Genomic DNA, 27,270 nt, shown 5'->3' with positions numbered 1-27,270 from the left:
GAAAATGAAAACTTCGTAATCCTGATCGGAAGTTGAAATTTACCCCAAGCTTCTATCTTCATTAGTGTAGAATAGTCTTCTGAAATCGAATGAATCTTTTAGTAACACCTTTGGTCCCAGACGTTTTTACTTTTCCACTCAAACAAAGCACCCTAGATGTCGCCTAAGTCTTGAGTGATGTAATGAAACGACACGTAATCTCAATTTGCACATCCCGCCAATGGTTTCAACCTCGCCCATCGCAAATGGAATTGCAGTGCCTTGACCATTGTACACTCTCGTTCGATCTTGAGCCTGAAGTCAGAAGCTAAGTTAAACATTGCATCTTCAGATATCGATGAGATTGCAATATTAAGCACCTATCTTTAGGTGTGGATATGGTAGTGGTGACAAAGAGTTTTTCCCTTCAACACTGTTGTGTCAGAATCATTGATAAACGTCAGAGTGGTATCGAGTGCAGCCGTGTAACGTGTCGACCAGTTAGGCTGGGCTGCACACGGCACCACAGCTGGGCTGTGCGATATATCAAGACTGAAGGCGGCGCCTATCATCGAGACATCGAGAGTCGCTATTATCGATCTGTCGCAGATAACTAGAGTCGCTCCCAGCCAGTAGACATGCCTTCTCCGTCGTGCTGCGCCAGTTGCTGCGGAACTACCGAACGTGAGTCACTTACCTGAACCATCACACTGTCGGTGTGCTGTGAACGTGTAAACTGAGCCTTATGCACACGAGACTCATATTTAATCTTGTGTATTTAACGAAATATGTGAGCTGTCCACCTCGGTAGCTGCGTGGTCAGCGCGTTAGCTTTGCTAACCGACTTGGCCCGGGTTCGTTTCCCGGCTGGGTCGGATATTTTCTCCTCTCGTGGACTGGGTGTTGTGTTATCCTTACGTTCATATCGTCTAATTGACTATCCACTGTTGACACGGCTATATGGGCACGTAAAAAATCCAATACGTTAGAAAGTGTGATCATTTAACCCTCTCAGCGCCAAGCTCGTAGATTCTACGGGCCGCGCTCCCTTCCAAAAATGCCAAGCCCGTAGGTTCTACGGGCCAACATATATTGTTGATTAAAAAGCGCTGCACTTTGTTTTTGCACCCCTGACTATCGATGCACGATGTTGATACCGTTATTTTGTTTCACGGACAGATTGAGTGAATATGCATCTTGTTTTCGTTCGTTATGAGTCATTGTTATCGCCTGTGGATAGAGAACGTTATTCGTATTTTGTGTAAGAGAAATGGTGCACCGTGTTTTATCTGAATAAGAAACTGTCGATTTGCTGAATTTTGGGAACCTCGTGTAGAATAGTCTTCTGAAATAGAATGAAGCTTTTCGTAACATCTTTGGTTCCAGGCATTTTTACTCTATCCCCTCAAACAAAGTACCCTGAATGTCGCCTAAGTCTTAAGTGATACCCTAGATAATGAAGATGATTTGGACGCCACGGGTGTCTTTGAAGACGACTACAGTACAATGCGTTCATACCGGAGCTGTAAACTGGTAGCGGAAATTGATTTTTCATTTGTTCTTACTAGGAGTATCGAATGCACTTTGGTCAAACGGTTCACTTCGTACCAAGAAAGTGACAATAAATGATTGCGCTGTCAATCTTGCCGATTGTTCCAAAAACCCAAAACGGACCTGCAGGCTAACTGACACAGAGACTTTTCCTGCAATATTTACCACCCAAAAGCAAAGAATATGCCTCCCATATATGTTAGGTTTGTTCTTCAAAATCAAAGAAAGAAAGTGAGAAAGCATCTCGCAAGGAGACATATTATTAGTGCGAACAGTGCTGTGTGCATTTGTATATGCAAGCCTGTTTTAAAATATTTCATACCAAACTGCAGTATAAATCGACGTAGAAAGTGCTATTGTACTTAAAAACGATATTCAGCATTTTAATTATGTATTTATGAACTCATTTTCTCTCCATATATGAATATATGACTTTTTTAATTTGTCGAAAACGATGTCATGTTTAATAATATAATTTGTCCATGTTTTATCAGACAGGGTTCTGTTTATAGCTGCTTCTTAAAAAAGACAAAATGCCTTAAACTGGTGTTAATCTTTGGACACAACTGAAATTGTCTTGATTCTAGGGACATGGACAAGTATTGCGCCGGTACTCACGGCGTTAATATAGTAAAGTTGTTTGATAACCGCTGATTTTGTCCCAAAAGCGATTCATCACAAAATGGATTGAAATGAATGTACAGAGGGCCCAAAAAAATGTATCCACTGTTTAAAAGCCCATAACTGGCAAAATAATTGACGGAGTTGTCTCATCTTTGGTACTGTAATAGTTTGTAGTTCCGGCAATCGCCACACAAGTAGATAGTGTCGGAAGTTCCATGCGGCTTTTCGCGGATGATGCTGTAGTATGCAGAGAAGTTGCAGCATTAGAAAATTGTAGCGAAATGCAGGAAGATCTGCAGCGGATAGGTACTTGGTGTAGGGAGTGGCAACTGACCCTTAACATAGACAAATGTAATGTATTGCGAATACATAGAAAGAAGGATCCTTTATTGTATGATTATATGATAGCGGAACAAACACTGGTAGCAGTTACTTCTGTTAAATATCTGGGAGTATGGGTGCGGAATGATTTGAAGTGGAATTATCATATAAAATTAATTGTTGGTAATTCGGGTGCCAGGTTGAGATTCATTGGGAGAGTCTTTAGAAAATGTAGTCCATCAACAAAGGAGGTGGCTTACAAAACACTTGTTCGACCTATACTTGAGTATAGCCCATCAGTGTGGGATCCGTACCAGGTCGGGTTAACGGAGGAGATAGAGAAGATCCAAAGAAGAGCGGCGCGTTTGGTCACAGGGTTATTTGGTAAGCGTGATACCGTTACGGAGATGTTTAGCAAACTCAAGTGACAGACTCTGCAAGAGAGGCGCTCTGCATCGCGGTGTAGCTTGCTCGCCAGGTTTCGAGAGGGTGCGTTTCTGGATGAGGTATCGAATATACTGCTTCCCCCTACTTATACCTCCCGTGGAGATCACGAACGTAAAATTAGAGAGATTCGAGCGCGCACGGAGGCTTTCAGACAGTCGTTCTTCCCGCGAACCATACGCGACTGGAACAGAAAAGGGAGGTAATGACAGTGGCACGTAAAGTGCCCTCCGCCACACACCATTGGGTGGCTTGCGGAGTATGAATGTAGATGTAGATGTAGAAGCGTTGTATTGCGTTGTTTTGTTTTGTCAGATGACAGTCGCCAGATAGTCAGTGTTTTGTACTTAGTTTGCACCTAGTTACTCGAGTAAACATGGCTGGCGCAAGGCTTACATTCGATGAAAGGAAGTCAGTTATGAAGTGTTATTTTAAGTATGAAAACAATAAAGAGGTACGACGGCAATGGCGAAATGAGTATCAAACAGAGCCACCGACACGTTTAACGATTTGTCGTATTCGAGACAAATTTGAAGCCGAAGGCTGTGTTAAAGATGTACACAAAGAACGATCTGGACGACCTGTAACAGTAATAAGTCCAGCTAACTCCCGTCGTGTGTTACAACAATTTACTCGCTCGCCACAGAAGTCTGTGAGACAGTGTGCCCGTGAAAATGGAGTGAGTCGCTCAAATGTTCGGCGAATTTTGAAGTCAGCAAAGTGGAAGTACTACATCCCACGATTGCTACACGCAATGAACGAGGACGACCCAGATCCTAGAATGGAGTACTGTAAGTGGTTTACTGACATGGTGCGCAACGATGAAGAGTTTGCAGAGATGATTGTGTGGTCTGATGAGACACAGTTCAAACTCAATGGGACAGTAAATCGCCACAATTGCATCTACTGGGCCGCCGAAAATCCGAACGTCCATGTAGACAACGCCGTGAATTTTCCAGGAGTAGATGTGTGGTGTGGATTGTCTTATCGGGGCTTTATTGGGCCATTCTTCTTTGACGGCACAGTTACCGATGAGGTGTACCTTCAGAAACTTCAGACATCCATTTTACCTGCCATCCGAGACTTGTATGGAGTCACAAGAGTTTACTTTCAACAAGTTGGGCCCCATCCCACTACCAAAATCGTGTTAGGGCGTATCTTGACGAAAATCTACTCCTCTGGAATTTTACCTGCGGGGAACACTAAAGGACGTTGTTTATTGACAAAAGCCACGCACATTGGATGAACTTCGAGAATCCATCGTACATTCATGTGCAAAAATCCAACTGAACACGTTGCAGTCAGTAGTTCATGCTGCAGTTCGGAAGCATCGTTTGTGTGTGGATGTTAATGGTGACCATTTCGAACACCTACAGAGATATCTTTAAGTTGGACTTTAAGCTGCACTTTCACCAAAAATTAGACAACTCCGTCAATTAGTTTGCAAGTTATGGACTTTTAAACAGTGGATACATTTTTTGGACCCCTCTGTATAAGAGGGTACCACGTTCCGTCAAAAAATGTTTTGTGTTCGTGCATTCTTCCATTTACAGACTATGTATCCATTGTCAGGTTTTTTCCTCTTGCGGTGTCAACACTTCCCCTTTTAAATGGCTTGGTAGCTTTGGATAGTACTACACTGAAGTGGCACAAGTCATGGGATGCCTCTTAATATCGTATTGGGCCTTCTTGTGTCCGCGTAGTGCAGCAATTCGACGTGGCATAGACCCAACTAGTCGTTGCCACTACAACGATCCAAAACTACGAAAGTGTTGCTGCTGCAGTATTTCATGTAGGAACTGACCTCTCGATTAAGTCCTTTAAATGTCCGACAGGATTCACGTCAGGCGAACTTGGTTACCAAATCATTCGCTCGAAACGTCCAGAATGTTCTCCAAACCAGTCGCGAACAACTGTGGCTCGGTGACGTGGGACAGTGTCATCCATAAAAATACTATCGTCGTTAGGGAACATGATGTCCATCGATGGCTGCCATTGGGCTCCAAGTAGCCGAACAATCATCGGTTCAGTTGGATTAGAGGCCCAGCCCACTCTACATCTACATCTATAACTACCTCTACATCCATACTCCGCAAGCCACCTGACGGTGTGTGGTGGAGGGCACCTTGAGTACCTTATCGGTTCTCGCTTCTATTCGTATGGTTCGTGTGGGCTCTAATCTTTCTGATTTTATCCTCATGATCTCTTCGCGAGATATACGTAGGAGGGAGCAATATACTGCTTGACTCCTCGGTTAAGGTATGTTGTCGAAACTTCAACAAAAGCCCGTACCGAGCTACTGAGCGTCTTCCACTGGAGTTTATCTATCATCTCCGTCACGCTTTCGCGATTACTAAATGATCCTGTAACGAAGCGCGCTGCTCTCCGTTGGATCTTCTCTATCTTTACTATCAACCCTATCTGGTAAGGATCCCACACCGGTGAGCAGTATTCAAGCAGTGGGCAAACAAGTGAACTGTGATCTACTTCCTTTTTTTTCCGGACTGCATTTCCTTAGGATTCTTCCAGTGAATCTGTCTGGCATCTGCTTTACCGACGATTAAGTTTATATGGTCATTCCATTTTAAGTCACTCCTAATGCCTACTCCCAGATAATTATTGAAATTAACTGCTTACAGTTGCTGACCTGCTATATTGTAGCTAAATGATAAAGGATCTTTCTTTCTGTGTATTCGCAGCACATTACGCTTGTCTACATTGAGATTCAATTGTCATTCCCTGCACCATGCATGAATTCGTTGCAGATCCTCTTGCATTTCAGTACAATTTTCCATTGAAACTTCTTGGCAGATTAAAACTCTGTGCTTTTGCGGGCAAGTGCTCTGCCAACTGAGCTACCCAAGCACGACTCACGCCCCGTCCTCACAGCTTTACTTCTGCTTGGGTAGCTTAGTTGGCAGAGCACTTGCCCGCGAAAGGTCCCGAGTTCGAGTCTCAGTCCGGCACACAGTTTTAATCTGGCAGGAAGTTTTATATTAGCGCATACTCCGCTGCAGAGTGAAAATCTCATTCTGGGGACAATTTTCAATTGTTACAACCTCTAGATATACTACAGCATCATCCGCAAAAAGCCTGAGTGAACTTCCGATGTTATCCACAAGGTCATTTATATATATTGTGAATAGCAACGGTCCTACGACACGCCCCTGCGGCACACCTGAAGTTACTCTTACTTCGGAAGGCTTCTCTCCATTGAGAATGACATGCTGCGTTCTGTTATCTAGGAACTCTTCAGTCCAATCACACGATTGGTCTGATAGCCCATATGCTCTTACTTTGTTTCTAAAACGACTGTGGGGAACCGTATCAAACGCCTTGCAGAAGGCCGGCCGGTGTGGCCGAGCGGTTCTAGGCCCTTCAGTCAGGAACCGTGCGACCGCTACAGTCGCAGGTTCGAATCCTGCCTCGGCACGGCTGTGTTATGTCCTTAGGTTAGTCAGGTTTAAGTAGTTTTAAGTTGTAGAGGACTTATGACCTCAGATGTTAAGTCCCATAGTGCACAGAGCCGTTTGAACCTTGCGGAAATCAAAAACACGGCATCTACTTCGGAATCCGTGTCTTCCATTTCACACACTACGTATCCATTGTCAGGTTTTTCTTCTTGCTGTATCAAGATATTGCCCACACCATTATGGAGCCACCACAGCTTGCACAGTGCCTTGTTAACAACTTTGGTCCATGGCTTCGTGCGGTGTGCACCACACTCGAACCCTACCATTTGTCCTTACCAACAGAAATCGGGAGTTCTCTGACCAGGACATAGTTTTCCAGCCGTCTACGTTTCTATCGATATCACCACGCGTCCAGGAAAGGCGCTGCAGGCGATATCGTGCTGTTAGCAAAGCACACGCGTCGGTCGTCTGTTGCCATAGTTCATTAACGCCAAATTTCGCCGAACTGTCTTAACAGATACCTTCATCGTTCGTCCCACATTGATTTCTGTGATTATTTCACTGTGTTTTGATTCTCTTTTAGCACTGACAACTCTACGTGAATGCGGCTGCTCTCGGTCGTTAAGTGAAGGCTGCTGGAAACTCCGTTGTTCGTTGTGAGAGGTAATGCCTGAAGCTTGGTATTCTCGTTCTCGGCACACTCTAGACACTGTGGATCACGGAATATTGAATTCCCTAACGATTTCCGAAACTGAATGTCCCATGTGTCTAGCACCAACTATCATATAAGTCTGTTAATTCCCATCGTGCAACCATAATCACGTCAGAAACATCTTCACATGAATCACCTGAGTACAAATGACAGCTCCGCTAGTGCATTTGCCTATTATACCTTGTGTACGCGATACTACCACCATCTATATACATAAATATATGCTTATCGCTCTCCCACGACTTTTTGTCACCTCAGTGTATGATAAAAATAGCTTATTGTTACATATATGTACTATCACATCAGTTTTTGTCAACACTAGGGCAAGAATGTATTTACATAAGAGACATGTTGGTAATGTAAGAAAAGATGAATCATAAGATGAATTTAAAGGATCAAAAGTGGAATGGCGCATGGTTTAAATAGTGACTTTTGAGTGAACATGGTATCTACATATTCAGTTGGATTGCTAGTCACGATCATTTGCATCCAAATGAATCAGATTAAGTTAAAAACGGATTGAAGGCAAAAGAAAAAATGCGTTGAAAAGATAGCTGTTTTTCTACAGGTAACTTAGTCTTTGTATTTTAGTCTTCAATATACATCTGTACTCTCATAACAAATGCAACGGAGTAGTAGTTCAACTACTGAAAAGATTTTGCCAAACAATTTTGTGAATGTGCATTCATTAATGGATTGAACATTTGCAATCGTTATCTCCTTAATATCCGTTGTGATTATGTTCATATGAAAAAAGATCTGCTAGTGAGAAATTGGATACTGAGGTTGGATGGGAGAAAACTTATATAACTATATAACTCGTTCCCATCATCCTGCTTAACCCATAGTGGTACAGAATTTCACTATGCAAGTCTAAGCAAATACAAATGATTACAGACAACAGAAGCAGAATTTAATGGGCACACCCTGAAGGAGGATCCATGTGTGAAGATCCTCGACATACAGATGGAAAGTAAACTGAAGTGTCACCACCATGTGGATAAGTTAACGGCAAAGCTCAGTTCCGCATGATTTGCTCTTATTTTTGTCCTGCATATGGTACTGTAAGCATACTTCTACTCAGGTCTGTCCTGTGGTATAATCACCCACAGCCGTAACCGAGCTCACTAACGCACGCCTGTGCCTTGGTACTCGACTTAAAGGTGTTGTTGTTGTGGTCTTCAGTCCAGAGACTGGTTTGATGCAGTTCTCCAAGCTCTTCTATACCGTGCAAGCTACTTAATCTCCCAATACCTACTGCTTAGTGTATTCATCTCTTGGTCTCCCTCTACGATTTTTACGCTCCACGCTGCTCTCCAATATTAAATTGGTGATCTCTTGATGCCTCAAAATATGTGCCACCAAGCAATCCCTTCTCCTAGTCAAGTTGTGCCAAAAATTTCTCTTCTCCCCAATTCTATTCAGTACCTCCTCATTAGTTGTGATCTACCCATCTAATCTTCAGCATTCTTCTGTAGCACCATATTTCGAAAGCCTATATTCTCTTCTTATCTAAACTATTTATCGTCCACGTTTCACTTCCATACATGGCTAACTCCATACAAATACTTTCAGAAACTACTTCCTGACACTTAAATATATACTCGATGTTAACAAATTTCTCTTCTTCAGTAACACTTTCCTTGCCATTGCCAGTCTACATTTTATATCCGCTCAACTTCGACCATCATCAGTTATTTTGCTCCCCAAATAGCAAAACCCATTTACTACTTTAAGTGTCTCATTTCCTAATCTAATTCCCTCGGCATCACCCGACTCAATCCTACTACATTCCATTATCCTCGTTTTGCTTTTGTTGATATTCCTTTTATATCCTCCTTTCAAGACACTGTCCATTCCGTTCACCTGCTCTTCCAGGTCCTTTGCTGTTTCTGACAGAATTACATTGTCACTGGCGAACCTCAAAGTTTTAATTTCTTCTCTATCGATTTTAATTCCTACTCCGAATTTTTCTTTTGTTTCCTTCACTGCTTGCTCAATACACAGACTGAACAACATCGGGGAGAGGCTACAACCCTGTCTCACTCCCTTCCCAACCGCTGCTTCCTTTTCATGCCCCTCAACTCTTATAACTGCCATCTGGTTTCTGTACAAATTGTAAATAGCCTTTCGCTCCCTGTATTTTACCCCTACCACCTACAGAATTTGAAAGAGATTATTCCAATCGACATTGGCAAAAGCCTTCTCTAAATCTACAAATGTTAGAAACGTAGGTTTGCATTTCCTTAATCTATTTTCTAAGATAAGTCGTAAGGTCATTATTGCCTCACGTGTTCCAACACTTCTACGGAATCCAAACTGATCTTCCCCAAGGTCGGCTTCTACCAGTTTTTCCATTTGTCTGTAAAGAATTCGTGTTATTGTTTTGCAGCCGAGGCTTATTAAACTGATAGTTCAGTAATTTTTACATCTGTCAACACCTGCATTTTGCACTTCCCGTCGACCTCATTTTTGACACGTTTGTATTCCTTCTTGCCTGCTTCATTTACTGCATTTTTGTATTTTCTCCTTTCATCAATTAAATTCAATATCTGTTCTGTTACTCAAGAATTTCTATTAGCCCTCGTCTTTTTACCTACTTGATCCTCTGCTGCCTTCACTATTTCATCTCTGAAAGCTACCCATTCTTCTTTCATTGTATTTCATTCCCCCATTCTTGTCAATCGTTCCCTAATGCTCTCCCTGAAACTCTGTGCAAACTCTGGTTGTGTCAGTTTATCCAGGTCCCATCTCCTTAAATTTCCACCTTTTTGATGTTTATTTAGTTTTAATCTACAATTCATAACCAATAGATTGTGGTCAGAGACCCTGGTAATGTCTGATAATTTAAAACCTGGTTCCTAAATCTCTGTCTTACCATTATACAATCTATCTGAAAGCTTCTAGTATCTCCAGGCTTCTTCCATGTATACAACCTTCTTTCATGACTCTTGAACCAAGTGTTAGCTATGATTAAGTTATGCTCTGTGCAAAATTCTACCAGGCGGATTCCTCTTTCATTCATTACCCCCATTCCATATTCGCTTACTATGGTTCCTTCTATTCCTTTTCCTACTATCGAATTCCAGTCACCCATGACTATTAAATTTTCGTCTCCCTTCACTATCTGAATAATTTCTTTTATCTCATCATACATTTCATCAATTTCTTCGTCATCTGCGGAGCTAGTTGGCATATATACTTGTGCTACTGTGGCAGGTGTGGGCTTCGTATCTATCTTGGCCACAATAATGCTTTCACTATACTGTTTGTATTAGCTTACCTGCATTCCTATTTTTTTTTTCATTATTAAACCTACTCCTGCATTACCCCTATTTGATTTCGTATTTATAACCCTGTCTTCACCTGACCAGAAATCTTGTTCCTCCTGCCACTGAACTTCACTAATCCCCACTATGTCTAACTTTAACCTATCCATTTCTTATTTAGATTTCCTAACCTACCTGCCCGATTAAGGGATCTGACATTCCACGGTCCGACCTGTAGAACGCCAGTTTTCTTTCTTCTGATAACGGCGTCCTCTTGAGTAGTTCCCGTCCGGAGATTCGAATGGAGGACTATTTTACCTCCGGAATATTTTTTGTTAGAGGACGCCATCATCATTTAACCATACAGTAAAGCTGTATGCTTCCCCTTGCTTTTAGCCGTTCGCAGTACCAGCACAGCAATGCCGTTTTGGTTAGTGTTACATGGCCAGATCAGTCAATCATTCAGACTGTTGCCCCTGCAACTACTGAAAAGGAACGACACGTTTGTCTGGCCTCTCAACAGATACCCCTCCGTTGTGGTTGCACTTACAGTACGGCTGTCTGTTATCTTTGAAGCACGCAAGCCTCCCCACCAACGGTAAGGTCCATGGTTTATGGGGGATTTTATATGTAACACTTAAAAATAGAGTAGAAGTATGTTGACATATAGATCAACTGCACAACTACACGCAGATTCTTTGTTTGTGTTTCAGCTTGTACTGGCAACTGTAAATGTAGCTCTTCCTGCAATTGTACGAAGTGTCCGTGTGGCAGCAAGGATTCGTCAGGTATCAAGTAGGCTGTTGGCGCTGCACGCAGAAATGGGTAAGCATCGATCTAACTCATCAGCTTTTGTCACACCGTCGACATCTCTTGACAGTCTATAAAAAAGAATTCTAAAGAAACGAAACAATGACACAACCTGGCTCGAGATAGGCGAATGAAAGACGGCCATGTACGTAAATGGGGAGTTAAGTAAACAGAGCTGAAATTGCTTAGGGCTGCCAAGAGACGTTCCAGGCAAGATGAGGGCAAGGAATTAACCCGTACTGCAAGACCTACAGCGTGATGTCTAGAATAAGCAAATACACAAAAATTTGGCGTAACTATCTGATCTGTAAGTCAGTTCAAATTTCGGAGGAAGGCAAGAGCATTGCTACTATAGGCTTATGTCTAGTAATCACTATGATGTCAAAACCAACCTTCGAGTAGAGCGCAGTCTTTTCTTACGTCACTGAATCGGCTTACAGTGAAAGCTTGGAAAGGGTTATAAGGAAGGTATACGTCCTCGAAGGAAGAATGAGAGTTGAGAGGAATGTTCCGATGAAACGAATGAAACGAAGTCATCCACGTATCAAACAGCTATGCTGTAAATCATACCTTATTGCCAGTGACATCGAACAGAAATACCTCAGGAGTTGGTATGCGTACAGCCATGTACGTAAAGGGGGAGCTAAATAAACAGAGCTGAAATTGCCTAGGGCTGCCAAGAGACGTTACAGGCAAAATGAGGCCAAGGAATTAACTCGTACTGCAAGATAGATATATATATATATTATATGTGTGTGTGTGTTTTCTACAAGTCAGTTCAAATTTCGGATTATGTCTAGTAATCACAGCGCGCCAGTATTAAACCGGAATTGTCACGTGACTTCACTGTAACATTGTTTACATTTGAAGACAAGACTTAAACTTTAATATTAACTTTGTTTTTACACATATAACTGTTGCTGCTGTGACTGCAAAGAGAAATTCGCCAAGGAACGAATAGTTACTTTTCATAGTTAAGTGTGACAAGGCTCTCCTTCGACAGCCGCTTTGTTTGCTGGAAATACTATCTACAGTGCATTCAAGAGCTCAAATCGTGGGGGCAATTTTTGTCACTGTAATACTACAGTTGTGAGACAAGTGCTGGATACGGTAAATTAGTTAATGTGGGAGTTTAATCTAGTCGATCTGTTGAATGTACACATATGCTGGGCAGATTTCATGTGCAGATAATATTTACGTACACCATTATGCATCATTACCACGCGATTACACAGATCTCCAAGCCATTGTGTTTGTTTTGAAGTAGCCCCAATGGGAATCCGAAGTATTGGTACCTATGTCACGGATACCAGTATGATGCTTTCACTGTGACGTAAGAAAACACTGTACTCAATCCGAAGGTTGGTTTGAACACCCCAAAGATTTACTGGTCACAGTCCTATAGTAGATAGGACTTGCATTCATCCGAAATTTGATTTGGCTTAGAGACCAGATAATTGTTTTAAATTTTGCTGTACTCGCTTACTTTAGACATCATGATTAGTAAATCATTTCCAGTAAAACGAACGAAGATTGAGGCTCACAAACTACAGTCGAACTCGTTCCCACTTACATCTGATAGGCACCGAAGACAACCTGTTTAGGACTGTCCGAAGAAAGGAGTGTAAATCACTTGATGTTATCCTGAAGTTTCTTCGAAGCATAGCAAAACCGTTTACTGCAAATCTTTGCGAAATTGAGAGTGGCACTTACAACAGGGGCTCCTGTGTTTTTGTGCCACGAAGATACGCAAATATACAAAGTCCTTTTTTTCCACGAGACTGTAGCCCGTATTTGAAATTCAATGTTCTGTCTGTGCTTGCATGAACACTCTCATCTCCAATCACTGTTGAGTTCTACTTTTACGATTCCATACCTCAATCGGTTAAAAAGGAACCCTTATGGGACCACTTCGTTGTTTCTGTGTGGCTGCTGTCTGTCCGAGTGTTAAAAACCCATTTTCTCCTCAGAAACGGATCAATGTAACACGTAGAAATTTATGCACGTACTAACGTGTATGGGCCCTTTGTGTTGTAAAAAAATCTTAAGTTTCCAAGTCAGTACAATCAAAAGATACGGTCATTTATGTCACTTATTTTGAGACTAACAAACTTACTCATCAAAACCAGTAGGGTACTTCCCGTTGACCCAGAATCATGAAATTTGGCAAGAAACAAGGTTTCGCAGCACAAATAAAGGAAAAAAATCCGAAAAGTGTTAGTTCTCTATTACATTATACGAAAAAATATTGCATTTTCTATATCAAATGGTTCAAATGGCTCTGAGCACTATGCGACTTAACTTCTGAGGTCATCAGTCGCCTAGATCGCCTAGAACTTAGAACTAATTAAACCTAACTAACCTAAGGACATCACACACATCCATGCCTGAGGCAGGATTCGAACCTGCGGCCGTAGCCGTCGCTCGGTTCCAGACTGTAGCGCCTAGAACCGCACGGCGCATTTTTTATATCGCTCTGTCTATCCGTCCTTCTGTTAAGACACCTTTTTCTCAGGAACAGTAAAACATATTCAGTTGAAATTTGTATCAAAGACTGAAAACTATGTCCCCTTGGGAATATGAAACATTGAAGCTTCTAAGTCAATGAAATCGTTTATGTCATATTTTGTTATTCGAAAACGCACTCAGCAAAACTTATAGCTAGTTACGTTTGGCCTAGAATCATGAAATTTGGAAAGAAACAAGGTTTCCCAATACGAGTAAAGTGAAAATCCGAGAATTGTGAATTTATTATATTGCACAAAAATGCCCCCTGCGGGTCCGGGGTAAGAATAGGTCCGAGGTATTCCTGCCTGTCGCAAGAGGCGACTAAAAGGAGTCCCTCCCCCTCAAGGGGGTAGTTTGTGCCTGCGTCCGGAGACGGACGGTTCAACGACTTATATTTGTGGTCATTTTGGTTTTTCGCTTATTCTGGTTTCTTCCTTCCTGTGTTTGTTTCCTATCTTTGTCCTTCTCCATCCCCCACTGTTCTCCTTACTTTTTACCTTGCCTTCTTCTCCTTGCCTTCTTGTCCACCCTATGATCTCCGCATCGACGTTTGAGACAGTCTGTCCTTTCTCTCCCTCTCTCCCATTTTTTCCTATTCTTCTTTCCTCCCTGTGCGTGCCTGAAGGCCTACCCACTCGTTCACAGGCGTAGCCGGTGACGGGGTAGAGCGTAATTCCCCGCCCTGGGTAGACAAGTAAGGCACGCACGTACCCCCTGGTAAAGGCCAGGCCCAGTGAGGGGTGATTGCCCGAGCTGACACCTTCCGACCATGCCGATTGGTCCCTCCGACCGTTTCTCGGGAGGAGTGACATGAGGTGTCAACATTCACCTAAGGCGGGAGCGCCCTCTGATAGGGTCCCCACAAGGAAGGAGCGCGCCATCGGAGACGCTGGCAATCATGGGGGATTCCTCTGCAATGGATTTCTCTTCTTCTCTCTCAACTTCTGCCCAAAAACGGAAACTTGACCAGCCACCAGTGACAAAAGTACTACCGCCTGTCCCAAAGTTCCTCGTAGTTTCTAGATCTGAGGACGGAAAGGATTTTTCATCTGTCAACCATTTCGTTATTCAGAAGGGCGTAGATGCCATAGCCGGACCTGTCAAGTCTTGTACCAGGATGTGTAACGGTACCCTGTTGTTGGAAACTGAGAGCGCCTTTTAGGCACAAAAACTCCTTCGGGCCACATTCCCTGTACACATTCCCTGTCCGGGTGGAGGTTCACCACACTTCGAGTTCGTCATGTGGTGTGGTATTTACTAGATTACTCGACGGATTGACTGACGAGGAGGTTGTCTTTCCTCGCTGAGCAGGGCGTGACGGCTGTCCATAGGGTCATGAAAAAGGTCGACAATGACCTTGTACCGACCCGGACACTTTTCTTGGCCTCTGATAGTGTTCAGCTGCCATCGCGCATCAAAGCGGGCTATGAGGTTATTTCTGTTCGCCCCTATGTCCCGACACCTACGCGCTGCTACCAGTGTCAGCGTTTTAACCACACCCGCCAGTCTTGTTCTAATGCGTCTAATTGCGTCACTGGTGGCAGGGATGCCCATGAGGGTGACTGTCCACCTCCGTCTCCTCGTTGAGTGAACTGTCAGGCTGACCATGCAGGGTCCTCCGGCGACTGTCCAATCTACAAGGATTAACGCTGTGTACAGGAAATTCGGGTCAAAGAGAAAGTGTCCAGCTCGGCTGCTAACAAGCTTTTTGCTAGTAGGAGGCCTACACTGCTCCCAGCGGGGAAATACAGTACTGTCCTCGCCTCTCCTCGGAAGTGGCGACGCAGACATGCGATCTGACCTTCAGAACTACTGTCGTCCGTTCAGCCAGTGCTAAGAATGCCCGGTCAACGTCTCCTTTTCCCCCCGTCACTCCTAAGACACAAGCATCTTCCTCAGCTTCTGCCAAGACTAATACCCAGAAGTCAGATGCATGGGCCTTCCAGAAGGAACCGTCCCGTGAAGACTTCTTACGTACCCCGAACTCCCAGCCAGCGACCAGTACTTCGACTAAACGACCTTCCAAGAAGGCTCATAGGAAGTAAAGTTCTCCTTCTCCGCCACGGCGCGGTTCTTCTCCTGCGCCACCCAGCGGTTGTCGCCCCAGGCCGTCATCCGTTTCGCCTGGCCGCACCGCTGGTAGCCGAACATCTGGCCATTCACCGGCGGAGGAAGCTCCCCCTCCCGACCATCTTAACATTGTTGCCGACGAACCTATTGAAAAAACGGACGATTACTCTCCGGCTACTGATAGCGGGCAGCAGTGCTCGTTCGAAGCCAGGCCCTCAGTGGCCTTCGAGGTGACCCCTTATTGCTTCTCTCTTTTTCTTTTTCTTCTCACGATGGCACTTCTTCATTGGAATATTCTCGCGGCATTCGCTCCAACCGAGAGGACTTAAAGTTGCTGCTACGCTTGCACTGTCCGCTCGTAGTAGCTCTCCAGGAAACGAAGCTACGCCCATGCGATCGTATTGACTTGGCACACTACACCTCTGTGCGTTTTGACCTACCCCCTGTTCCAGGTATTCCGGCTCATGGAGGGGTTATGTTGCTGGTCCGGGATGATATCTGCTACGATCCCATCACATTTCAAACCGATCTGCAGGCAATTGCCGTCCGGATTACTCTCCCCACTTTCACATTTTCCACTTGTACTGTTTACACTCCATCGTCGTCTGCCGTTACCAGGGCAGACATGATGCAAATTATTGCTCAGCTACCTGCACCGTTTTTGTTGACTGAAGACTTCGATGCCCACCATCCCCTCTGGGGCTCTCCAGCATCCTGCTCGAGAGGCTCCCTGTTAGCAGACCTTCTCAACCACCTCGATCTTGTCTGTCTCAATACTGGCGCCCCTACTTTTCTTTCGGACACAACTCACACCTATTCCCATTGAGACCTCTCTATATATATTACCCGACTTGTACGTCGGTTTGAGTGATACGCTCTTTCTGATACGTATTCGAACGAACACTTCCCTTGTGTTATCCATCTTCTGCATCATACCCCATCTCCATGCTCAACTAGTTGGGACATCTCCAAAGCAGATTGGAGGCTCTTATCTTCCAGGGCGACATTTCGGGATAAAAATTTCGCAAGCTGCGATAAGCCAGGTCGCACACTTCACGGAAGTCATTCTCAGTGCTGCTGAATATTCCATCCCTCATACTACTTCTTCTCCACGTCGCTTACCGGTCCCCTGGTGGACCCCAGCATGTAGAGACGCTATACGTGCTCGTCGACGTGCTTTACGCACCTTTAAACGCCACCATACGATGGCGAATTGTATTAATTATAAACGATTACGTGCGTAGTGTCGTCGTGTTATTAAAGAAAGCAATAAAGCCAGCTGCGCTGTTTCACAAGCTCCTTCGACAGTTTTACTCCTTCTTCTGTTGTCTGGGGTAGCCTGAGTTGGTTATCTGGCACTAAGGTCTACTCACCAGTTCCTGGCTTGACAGTTGCGAATGACGTCCTTGTGGCAACTGAGGATGTCTCCAATGCCTTCGGCTGGTCTTTCGCAGAGGTTTCGAGGTCCGCTCTTTTTCACTCTGCCTTCCTCCCCCGAAAAATGGCAGAGGAGGCAAGGCCACCTAACTTCCGCTCCTCGAATCATGAAAGTTATAATGCCTCATTCACCATGCGGGAACTCGAAAGTACAGTTGCCCGGTCACTGTCTTCCGCTCTGAGGCCTGATTCTATTCGTATTCAGATGCTGAAGAACCTTTCTCCTGTGGGTAAAGGTTTTCTCCTTCGTACTTATAATCGCATCTGGACTGAGGGTCATGTTCCCACATGCTAGATTCCTAAGTCGGGGAAGGACAAGCGCGTGCCTTCCAGTTATCGACCCATTTCCCTTACCAACTGTGTCTGTAAGGTGATGGAACGAATGGTTAACTCTCATTTGGTTTGGCTGCTCGATTCTCGACGCCTACTTACCAATGTACAATGTGGATTTCGTAGACGCCGCTCTGCTGTTGGCCATCTGGTTACCCTGTCGACCTTCATTATGAATAACTTTTTGCGGACGCGCCAGACATTGGCTGTGTTCTTTGATATGGAGAATGCTTACGACACCTGTTGGAGGGCGGGCATTCTCCGTACTATGCATACATGGGGCCTTCGCGGTCGCCTCCCTCCTTTTATTCGTGCATTTTTAATGGATCGAAAATTGAGGGTACGTGTGGGTTCTGTCCTGTCCGATGCCTTTCGCCAGTAGAATGGGGTACCACGGGGCTCAGTTTTGAGCGTCGCTGTCTTCGCCATAGCGATCAATCCAATAATGGATTGCCTTCCACTGATGTATCAGGCTCCCTTTTCGTGGACGATTTTACCATCTATTGCAGCGCGCAGCGCACATGTTTCCTGGAGCGCTGTCTTCAGCATTGTCTTGACCGTCTTTACTCCTGGAGTGTCGCCAATGGCTTCCGTTTTTCTGCCGAGAAGACGGTCTGTATTAACTCCTGGCGCTACAAAGAGTTTCTCCCACCGTACTTACATTTCGGTTCCGTTGCTCTCCCATCCGTGGAGACAACAAAATTTTTAGGTCTTACGTTTGACAGGAAACATAGCTGGTCTCCACATGTGTCATATTTGGCTACACTTTGTACTCGTTCTCTAAATGTCCTCTGTGTTCTCAGCAGTACGTCGTGGGGAGCGGATCGGACCGTCCTACTTCACCTATATCGGTCGATCGTCCGCTCAAAGCTGGATTATGGGAGCTTTGTATACTCCTCTGCACCGCCGTCCATCTTACGCCGCCTCAACTCTATACAACATCGGGGGTTACGTCTTGCGATTGGAGCGTTCTTTACTAGTCCCGTCGAGAGTCTTCATCCTGAAGCCGGTGAATTGCCACTAACCTAACGGCGCGATATACTGCTTTCTCGGTATGCCTGTCGGCTATTGTCAACGCCCGACCACCCGCCTTATCGTTCGTTTTTTGATGACTCTCTCGGCCGTCAGTACGGGTTGTATGTATCTGCCCTGCAACCTCCTGGAGTTCGCTTTCGTCGCCTCCTTCAGAAACTTGATTTTCCACTCCCTGCAACCTTTAGAGTGAGCGAGAGCCAAACGCCACCTTGGCTCCAAGCTCAGGTTCACGTTCACCTTGACCTAAGCTCGCTTCCATAGGAGGTTACCCCAGCTTCGGTATATCGCTCTAGGTTTGTCGAACTTCGTTCAAAGTTCATTAATACGATCTTCATTTACTCAGATGGCTCAAAGACCAAAGACGGTGTCGGGTGTTCTTTTATTGTCGGGGCACACAGTTTCAAATACCGGCTCCATGGCCAGTGTTCGGTCTTTGCAGCTGAGCTATTTGCCCTCTATCAGGCTGTTCTTTACATCCGCCCCCACCGATATTCTGCTTATGTCATTTGCTCTGATTCCCTGAGCGCCATCCAGAGCCTCAGTGATCCGTATCCGGTTCACCCATTCGTGCACAGGATCCAACACTCTCTTCAGTATCTGGTGGACGACGGTTCTCCGGTTACCTTTATGTCGGTTCCTGGCCATGTCGGTATCCCTGGGAACGAAGCTGCAGATGCCGCGGCCAAGGCTGCGGTCCTCCAGCCTCGGACAGCTTCTTGTTGTGTGCCTTCATCTGATTTTAGCAGGGTCATTTGTCAGCGCATTTTATCGCTGTGGCATGCCGATTGGTCTACACTTACTGAAAACAAGCTTCGGGCCTTGAAACCTCTCCCCACGGCTCGGGCGACCTCTTCACGCCCTTCTCGGCGGGAGGAGGTCGTTTTGTCCCGGTTACGGATTGGACATTGCCGGTTCAGCCACCGCCATCTGCTGACAGATGCGCCGGCGCCGTTCTGCCCATGTGGGCAATTGCTGACAGTATGACACATTTTAAAGTCCTGTCCGAATTTTAATACACTGCGCATTGATATTGGCCTGCCATGTACTCTGGATGAAATTTTAGCGGATGACCCAGGAGCGTTCTTCGTTTTATCCTCTTGACAAACCCGTCTAAGTACATTTGATTATGTTGTTTTCTTTTACTCCCTTGCCTATTAATGTGCCTTTTATAGTGTTGTCCTTTTTAGTTGCTGTTTTAACCTAGTGCCTCGCAGTGCATTCATAACTTAGTCTGGGCGTTAATGACCACTGTAGCTGTGCGCCCTAAAACCATAAAAACAAATATTGCACAAAAATAGTTTGTCGTGTTTGTGTCTATCCACCGGTCTGTCTATTCAGACCCCTTTTACTCAGGAAAGGGTTGACGTATCAAGTTGAAATTCATGTCAAATACTAAGGTCTATATTTCCTTGGTGATCTAATACATGTAAGCTTCTAGGTCAATGCAGTCAAAACATACGGCAATCTATGTAGCACATTTTGATGCTCGCAAACTCACTTACCAAAACCTGTAGGGTTCTTGCCGCTGACCTAGAATCACGAAAGTTGGTAAGAAGCAGGATAAGTAAAGCGAAAAAATCGAGAGAATGTTAATTTGTAATTATATAAACCGAAAAAGTGTCTTATTCTACTTCAAACTTAAAATTAAAACAGTCTCGAAAGTCTTCGAACTTTACGGACCGATAACTTGCCAGTATCGGTGTTGGTAACAGGCAAAAATCGTCGAGATTATTGATTTCCTGTGTGAATGAACTGACTATGTACATAATTAACTTTCTACAGAACCCACAGAACGCGAGTCGTACTCTCACCTGGTCAACTGTTTATACTCTATTTCGTCTATAGTTGGTATGACAAGATTCCTTGGCTACAAATAGTCACTATGTGGGAATTCTAAAATAATTTAAATTCATTGTTGAAATTATTTATACTACGATTGCTCTGTATACATAATTTAGTATTTGTACCAAACGGTTGTAATAGACTTCAATAAACCCAAGCGAAATAACTAAAAAAACAAAAGAATAAAACAGATAGCAGCAGATGAAAATGTAAGACTTCCGTTCTTAAAAATATTTCATTAATTTGCTGCATTTCATAGTTCAGAATTCGATGTTTTTCAAGGACGCTCACTTTGGCGGGTTAGGAAGCTACCTCGCAATGCCACCAGTGCACAATTTATTAAACTAGAGATTCGGCTGTACTGACGAGTGCAGTGCAGAGCTTAAATGTAGCGATAGGTCTTCCTTTAATAACTTACAACAAAGAGAAACTACATCTGAGCTGTGACACTAATCGAAAACAAGCTAAGTGACCTTGCATTTCTCTCTCCAAAGCTTTTAAGCCTAGTTCATTCCAGACATCTAATGAAAATTGTTGACTATGAGAAGGATGTACAAAATTCACAGAACTTCTGAACGATGTCTATCTGCAGTAGTTCAAAATCAGCCGTGCACTTGCGGACAGACCACAGCTCCAACGTCACTTTTGGAGGCAGTATGTTCAGTCCATAAGTGTTCACAGTCTTTGACTAGAAGTAATGTTTGCAACGGTACACATGTATGAGTATTCATAAATGTCAAGCCAAAGATACTATCATGAGTGCATTGTCGAAGCAGATTGCTTCATTTTCGAATTCCTTCATGCAGTGGTAAAAATGGCTCCTTATTTTTAATGTTGAATTACACATGGAACATTCAGGACTAAATTCCACTTTATTTATATTTTCAACACTTGTGCCTAGAAATAATACTTTTATCCATGAATGTTTCTTTGTTCCTTGTTCCAGGTGTAACGACATGGTTGTTGCCTTCGACAAGGATGATGACCATCTCTGCTATGATTAAAAACCTTGCATTGCCTATGTTTAAGAAAAATAAAGTTTTTGAAATGTAACAACGCTGTCTCCGCTTATTTATCTCGCATAGACATATAAAAAAGCACACTAATTCTTTGATAATTTAAAAGTACACTTCTACGATAGTAGATACAGTACTAGAACTGGGACCAATGACTACTGGAATTTCTTTTCCACCTGTAAAAATTTTCGCAAATGGGTGCAGCCATACTATTCTTGTCCGCCCTAATAGCGTGACGGATTGCCGTCCTATGGGCCCGTGTTCGATTCCCAGCTGGGTTGGGGATTTTCTCCTCTAAGGGATTGGGCGTTGTGTTGCCTTCCGTCCAGCGCGCAGGTCGCCCAATGTGGCATCGAATGTAATATGACCTGCACCAAGGCGGCCGGACCTGCCCCGTAACGGGCCTCCCGGCCAGTGATGCCAAACACTCATTTCCATTTTCCATGACTGTCCTTGAAGAAACGGAGATACATTCACATGCACACAATAATCTTCTAAATTTACTTTAAGAACAAACCGACCTCAAGCACAGAGAGCACACTGAAAACTTTATTGATATTATAAAGCAACTAAAGAGATAAAATAAACAAACCATAGATACTCAAACACATCCATGGTAACAGCAGAAACACCATACAACGAAGGTATGCCATCCAGAAAACATCATAGATCATATACTATTACAAAATTGTTACGTAAAAATAAAAAATTAAAATAAAATATAATAATCTTAACACAAACCAGATAATATTTCAGTTATAAACATATTCAGAACCAAACCTAAGTAAAAAATCAAAACATTAACGTATTTCCACACATCACCTACTTCTAGTGGTAATTATGTAGACATGTAATATCACTGATCCACTGTCATCCATGCTGTCAAGAGAGAAAATAGAGCACAAAAACTGACAAATCTATAACTAGCAAACGAATAGATTATATCTATAAATAGAGAGTGCAAAATACAAATTGGAATTAATCTGTTACTGTTTGTTTTCAACAGACAAAATAGATTAACAACTTAAGTTAATTAGCCATAGCTTGTATCTTGAAGAAGCTCATTGTGATGCATTTAAATAATATTCTGAATCATTCGTCAGTGGCACAACTATTTAAATATTATTACAGAACAATTATAACGCATATTTCATTCACATATCGGGACAACGTAATTAAGTTTGCATAAAAACGTGTTGATAACTGTGCTGACCAATATATTAATGAACCCAAAGAATCTGCAAAATTATCATCAAACGTATAACAAAACAAAATAATACCTGTCACATTGAATGAAATATGCGTTATAATTGTTCTGTAATAATATTTAAATAGTTGTGCCACTGACGAATGATTCAGAATATTATGTAAATGCATCACAATGAGCTTCTTCAAGATACAATCTATGGCTAATTAACTTAAGTTGTTGATCTATTTTGTCTGTTGAAAACAAACAGTAACAGATTAATTCCAATTTGTATTTTGCACTCTCTATTTATTGATATGATCTATTCGTTTGCTAGATATAGATTTGTCAGTTTTTGTGCTCTATTTTCTCTCTTGACAGCAGGGATGACAGTGGATCAGCGATATTACATGTCTACATAGTTACCACTAGAAGTAGGTGATGTGTGGAAATACGTTAATGTTTTGATTGTTTTCTTAGGTTTGGTTCTGAATATGTTTATAACTGAAATATTATCTGGTTTGTGTTAAGATTATTATATTTTATTTTAATTTTTTATTTTTACGTAACAATTTTGTAATAGTATATGATCTATGATGTTTTCTGGATGGCATACCTTCGTTGTATGGTGTTTCTGCTGTTACCATGGATGTGTTTGAGTATCTATGGTTTGTTTATTTTATCTCTTTAGTTGCTTTATAATATCAATAAAGTTTTCAGTGTGTTCTCTGTGCTTGAGGTCGGTTTGTTCTTAAAGTAAATTTAGATTATTGTGTGCATGTGAATGTGTCTCCGTTTCTTCAAGGATAGTCATGGAAAATGGAAATGAGTGTTTGGCATCACTGGCCGGGAGGCCCGTTACGGGGCAGGTCCGGCCGCCTTGGTGCAGGTCATATTACATTCGACGCCACATTGGGCGACCTGCGCGCTGGACGGAAGGCAACACAACGCCCAATCCCTTAGAGGAGAAAATCCCCGACCCAGCCGGGAATCGAACACGGGCCCATAGGACGGCAATCCGTCACGCTATTAGGGCGGACAAGAATAGTATGGCTGCACCCATTTGCGAAAAAAAGATATTTGTGTTCAAAGACAAACGTTTGAGCCACACACAAGTTCTGGCAGTGATGTCGTCCAATCCATCGAACAGGGAAGACACAAATGAGATGCATCCAGATGTTAACAGTGAAGTGGACTGGAGCACCACCATGTAGCAGCCACGTAACTTTCGGATCATCAATGCCACTTCTTCCAGCAGGGGAGGCAAACACACCTGCAAGAAACGACTATAGTTTTCGGGCTTTTAAGCGACATGGAACTAAGACTGGGCCCAAAATACGCCCGCCAATTACCCCTGCTCAATGCTGATGATTCGTTGTCACCACACCATGGTGGCTCTGCACACTACCCGCACATGACTTTTGAAAGCTGAATGTACCACTTTGCGCAAAGGTAGCTTCATCTGTGAATAGGGTGGATGGCACAAATCCTGGAACTGTGGTTGCCTGTTGGTGAAACCAGTGACAAAACTGCTCCCAATGTTGAATGTCTGTCGCTAGTAAGCCCTGCACACATTGTAAGTGGTAAGAGTAGTAACAAATCTCATGGAGAATGTTCCATTCGGTCGTCTGGCTCACCCTGTACTGGAGTGCCAACAGCCCGGTACAGACACGGCGGTCGCCTTCCACAGTGTTAACCACATTATTCCCAAGTCAGGTTCCAAACATATCGGGTACATCCTTCATGATTTCCTGCTTCCTGAAACGATCCTGTGTCAGACAAATGGTGAAACACTGTGCAAACATTGAATACTGTGGCTGTTATTGGCGACCACAAGTCTCCTAATACAACCTTGCTGCTAGTCGCCCGTTGTCCTTTGCCTTTCTGTAAGTTAACTCCGTGTTGACAAGCTCTCAATTTGATTACGGAACCATTGCTTATAACGCTGTATCACATCCACTATGGGGCGAGTCAGCAAGAGAAGTGAATCGGACACAACATTACCGGTTACTATGACTGGAGAGTGCACCAGAACATCACGTATGAGGAACAGTATCACCCTCTAGGAGGAAACCATGCATACTGTAACTGCGGATGTTTGGCACAGTGCGTATTATGGTGCAGTCTCTTTAACAAAGTATGGTTGAAAAAATGATGTCTAGCATGGAAACTACGAATTTCCGAACGTAAGTTCATTAGACCTTTCTTGTTCCATATCCTCTCATCGATTAATCCAAAGAATTTGTGCACAGTGTAAAAAATCACCCAGTATAATTTGAAATCTACAGATCTTATTTGCAATATCTCGATTTTATTACTCCATAGAGACTTGATCTGGTAGGGTTATTATAAAAATAGATTTTTGTTCTTACTAGTCATTTCTATTAGTCACACCAAATCGTAATCCTTGCCAAGATGGTGATTATACTTTAGCACATTTTCCATAGTTCCTTGATTTGGGTTTATTGCTAGAATGCAGAAAGAATTAGATGTTTAGAATAAAGGTTGCAGTTAAGTATTTTGCAATATAAAGCTTAAAATTTTATTTCTACATAAACATTCAAATGTTTTATGACATACAAGTCACCAGATAATATATTAATGTGCACAATATTAGTTCATAGTTTAATACTTAAAATCTAATCTGTACATAAACATTTATGTATTTAATAAAATACAAATGCATAGGTAGTGTATTAACATGATTTAAAATATTTAATATTTCCACTCAATATAAAAATGTGCAAAGTCATTCTGATTGTTCAAGTTTTAGATTATTTCTGAAATGATTCATACTCCCAATAACAGAGCTCACAGTTACTGCAAATGGATTACATACCATAATATGTCAGAAATTATGATGATATTTTAACTTATCTGTGTTCATCAGGATTACACCATTTGCCGTGACTATGATAAATTTTCTAACCTGCGTAATACTCAGCAAGGAAAGAAATACTATATCACTGTGTTGGGCTGAAGACAGGAGTTGTATCTTATTTTATTTTTTTTTCTTCTCTGTTAACCTATGGAATCATCTTTATAACTCTCACATCTAAAATAAATTCAATATTTATTCCATTAAGATGAACAATGTGTATACTATTTTAAGTAGATAGCTGTGCATGTTGCAGAAATCTCTTTAAGATAATTGAATTCCTACAATCACTTTCCAAAGCATGTTATTTGTGGTTAGTAATGCAATTCAGTTTCAGACAATGTGCAGTTTACAGAAATCCATTACGAAACTAAAAAGAAATAACAAATATCTTTAGGAATTGGCATTAAATGTAAAATTTAAAAAATGGTAAAATTTTCCAGTTCTATAATCAGTTGCCTTATTAGCTACCTCTTCCACAAATTGTCTTTGAGTATCAGAATGCAAGGAGTGATACCTCTTGTTAGCTACACGACAAACAGCAATGAGTAGATTAGATTTACATGTTCTTCTGTAGGTGTGTAGTAAGGAGATCATTAAAGATGTAGAACATCTCATAAAAAAAGAACATATACTAGACATTCAGAAGAAAGAGATATGTTAAACTTCTGTTCTACAGGGTTCACAAACTACTTAAATGCACATTGCACTAAGATAATTTAATTCTTAGGGTATTATTACAATGAATTATCAAAGAGAAAATCATTTTACAACACTTATTTATATTGACCCTGTTACTGCATTGAAGATGCATAAGTCATATTTTATGTAACACTCAAATTAGCCATTGCATAAATCTTGGTATTAACAATAAGAAAGTACAAATGGATATCATTGCTAGAAGGTCATGGAATGACATTCTTTTTCTAGGAATCAGTCAGCATAAAGCTGTATTTAAGATATCTGAAGACAGCAGTCCATTTGCTTACATGAATGTGTGTGTGTGTGTGTGTGTGTGTGTGTGTGTGTGTGTGTGTGTGTGTGTGTGTGTGTGTGTGTGTGTGTGTGTGTGTGTGTGTGTGTGTGTTTTAGTGTATATTTAAGGGTTGGATTTGGTAGTTGGCATTGTATGTTGGAAGCTATAGTAACTTAGTAGGATATGTAATTTTTTTACATTTACTTATTAAATATGGATGCAACCATGGGAAAAATAGAAAGTATGATGTGTATAGGAAAAATATTGGGAAAATATTGAAAAATATGTATCCAAAGTGGGGATACAGGATATTTTGTATTTATGCAGCAAGAGTAATTGAAATTTGCTTCTTTTAATACAGAGTGAGCCAGATGTAATACAACCGTAAATTTAAAAAGACAGTATGGTTGAAATCTGAGTTCCTCACAGGCGGGGATGTTTGTGTTGGCAACGAATGACCTGATAGGAGATGCTTATCACATGATAATCAAACAGTTTCCCTTCCTTTTGATTTCAGTTTTAGCTGTGACTGTGTTTCTCCAAAGCTAAGTGTGTATTCATTTTTTGAAGTTACTTCAAATCGCAGTTTTTCTTAAAACGTCAGAAAGGCTAGGATTCCTTTTCCTAACACAAGGGTGCCTAATAAATCAATGATTTCACGTATAGATAATAAAGATTTGAATTTATTTGAATTTAGGGTTGCATAACTTCTGGATCAACCTGTATAACTGCTTGTTAAATATAGGGAAGAGTTGCAGGGTGAATAACCTAAACCTTGCGTCTTACGCTGTAAACACTGAAAAAAATGGAAAGTACTATCGGTATGCTGTTTTCACAGAATGAACAGGTAGTCCAAGGGTCGTGTTGTT

The 27,270-nt window shown here is 42.4% G+C and overlaps 1 long non-coding RNA gene across 1 annotated transcript; it reads left to right on the top strand.

The window, feature by feature from the left end:
• The first annotated feature begins 547 nt into the window (after positions 1-547).
• On the top strand, positions 548-21,402 carry LOC126281279 (uncharacterized). Its single transcript, XR_007551243.1, has 3 exons — positions 548-663; positions 11,027-11,138; positions 21,292-21,402. It is a non-coding gene; the product is annotated as an uncharacterized LOC126281279 (long non-coding RNA).
• The last annotated feature ends 5,868 nt before the right edge of the window (positions 21,403-27,270 follow it).

The sequence above is a fragment of the Schistocerca gregaria genome, chromosome 7 (genome assembly GCF_023897955.1).
Source record: "Schistocerca gregaria isolate iqSchGreg1 chromosome 7, iqSchGreg1.2, whole genome shotgun sequence".
Classification (NCBI taxonomy): domain Eukaryota; kingdom Metazoa; phylum Arthropoda; class Insecta; order Orthoptera; family Acrididae; genus Schistocerca; species Schistocerca gregaria.
This window is presented reverse-complemented; position numbering and strand designations above follow the sequence as displayed.